The 2,577-nt window shown below is 51.4% G+C and overlaps 1 pseudogene; it reads right to left on the bottom strand.

Annotated features, from left to right (window-relative positions):
• Positions 1 to 674: 674 nt before the first annotated feature.
• Positions 675 to 2,278, bottom strand: LOC144250597 (TNF receptor-associated factor 4-like; annotated as a pseudogene).
• Between the last annotated feature and the right edge of the window lie 299 nt (positions 2,279 to 2,577).

Below are 2,577 nucleotides of genomic sequence, written 5' to 3'. Positions count from 1 at the left end.
AACAGGTCTTTTCCAATGCCTGCTGTGGTTCCCCCTGGTGCCTACCAGATGGCGACACAGCAGGTCAGCTGATCTTGGGGTCATAGTGGCAACACTGCTTCTCTCAGTGGTCTTTGCATAGTTAGCCCCAACCTCCCAGGGCCTTAACTAACTTGGAGGAGACAGGCTAGAACCAAGTTTATAAATACAATTCAGAATTTATCAAAAATCAGAGCTCCCATTTTGTGTCTTCCTGGTGCTAAGTAAATAAATAACCAGAAGGGACACAGCTGGGGAAAGAAAATCAATCTCAAGCAGATTTTTTAAACTACACCTCCCTTTCCCAACCCCTCCCTCTATAGCTCTTGGGACATAGCACCTGAGCAGGTACCTCAGTCCACTTAGAATGTGGCTGGCACCAAGGCATACCTGCCTTGCCCAGGAGGGGAGACAGATCCTGGGATCATTTGTTTCCAGCCCTTGAATCCCATAGACCTGCCTCCAGCAGGGGCCAGGGCTGAAGCATCAATTGGAGGCACCTGTGGGTCGTGGTGGTAGGGGGAAAACAGGGTAACAACCCAGGCAGCATAAGCAGCTGAAAGGGGGTCCAGCCCCCTCTCCAGGTTCAACCAGTAGCCTGATAAGTCATGTCCCATCCATGCCCCCTTCTCCCCTTGAGCCTGCAACCTCTGCACTCAGCTGAGGATCTTCCTGGGCTGTCCAACAGAGTCACAGATGAAAACTGCATCCCATTGCAAATAGTTTCCCCTTCGGATATCCTGGTGGGAGATGAACTTGGGATATCCAAAGCCTAGAGAACTCTTATCCAAGGAGCTTCACCACGTGCCTGGCTTTTGGAAATTTTTCCAGTTTGAGTCAGAGTGGAAAGTCTCAATGAAAGGCTATGGCTTAGCAAGCCCTGGGTTGCTCTGATCTAGCAGGGAGAACTTGACACGACGGGCAAAATGCCATTCAAGGAGACTGTCAAAGGTGCCTGGTAGCACAAGAATGTACAGAGAGAGATATATGCCCTCACCACTGCCGTTGCCAATGAGGATTGCAGACACCTGAAGTTTGTAACCATACTTATGTGTTTTGAAGGCTGGGCTGAAGCACTCAAGGTTGGGTTTTCCCTCTTGTAGCCTCTGCCCATAGCTGCCAATCTTCCAGATGAGCACTGCATCCCTGCCTATTGATAGTTCCTCCAAATCTCCACGCAGCTCCTGAAGCTCCTGCCACTGCTGGCTCACCAGGGTACACATCATAGCCAGAGGTGGCTTCACATTCTTCTCCACATGCCACACCATTGCCAGCTTATGGCACTGTTGGCAAAACCCAGGCAATGAGAGAAGAGAGGACTGTTACCAAAAGGGGTAGCAGGTGCCCAACTCTGCATAAGGAAGACAGGGTGCTTGGAAGCACCTGCAGCTGGACAGCAGGGAGAAGGACCTCAAAGAACTAAACTGCCAGGAACCCTAGCCTTCATTTAGGACTTCGTGGGCTAAAAAGGAGTTGACAGGAAGAAGGGGCATCTGACCCTGTGCATGCAACCAGAGTCTTTGAACGGGTATAGCACCAAGGCAGTCTTACCACTGTCCATCAGATGATTTGGCAGATCCTCCTGAGCCACAGTGCCCATGCCACACTGGTTAGGGCAGGGCACAGGCAGCCTTGGGCACTGGGACTGGTGACTCTGTACCTATTGACTTCCTTTGTGCAATAGGTACAAGGCTGGGTGCACTTGGGGCACTCAGAAGTTGCATGCTGGGCCAGAAGTCACCGCATCATGCAGGCACCACGCTTGTTCTCACAGTATGTACTCTCTTGGGGGCACATACCCTCATGGCTCTCAAAGGCTTCCCCACTGAAGTCAAAGCCACAGAATTCCCACTTAAGGCGCCCCTTGGGGCAGTCGTGTTGCAAGTTTGCAGGCAGATCATGGTGACTCAGCATGGCAGAACAGAGGTTGGGGCAGGGAACTACATTGAAGCTGCAGGTATTCAGGTGTCTCTGTAAATGACAAAGTGCCCCACTCCAGCAGCAGCCCTCCTCACTGTAGATGCAGGCCTAGCATCTGGATCTCCAGCTCTGGGTCTGGGAAGATCTTGGCATAGTCCAGTGGAAGTTGGTCCTCAGGGCATTGGAACACTTTTTCACTGAGGAACTCCTGCAGGCAGGTGTCGCAGAAACGGTGGCCATAGGTAGAAACCTGCAGGGGCTCGCGCATGGGTTTCCTGCACATAGGGCACAGCAGCCGCCGCTTGGGCTTCTCCAAGAACTTGTAGTGGAAGCTGCGCATGGTGGGAGAGTGGCGGGCACGGGCAAGCGGGGCTGGGCATGTGGTGGCCCCTGGCGGTATGGACTGGCAGCCCCGCCAAAGCCACTAAGTGTTTTAAATATGCTTTATCTGGGCTGGAGATGTGGCTCAGCGGTAGCGCGCTCGCCTGGCATGCGTGCGGCCCGGGTTCAATCCTCAGCACCACATACCAACAAAGATGTTGTGTCTGCCGAGAACTAAAAAAAAAAAATATATTAAAAAAATAAATAAATAAATAAATATGCTTTATATTTGAAATATTATATACTGTATAAATCTCT

This window comes from Urocitellus parryii, chromosome 16 (assembly GCF_045843805.1).
Source record: "Urocitellus parryii isolate mUroPar1 chromosome 16, mUroPar1.hap1, whole genome shotgun sequence".
Taxonomy (NCBI): domain Eukaryota; kingdom Metazoa; phylum Chordata; class Mammalia; order Rodentia; family Sciuridae; genus Urocitellus; species Urocitellus parryii.
Note: the sequence above shows the minus strand (reverse complement) of the source record. Positions and strands in the feature narration are given on the sequence as shown.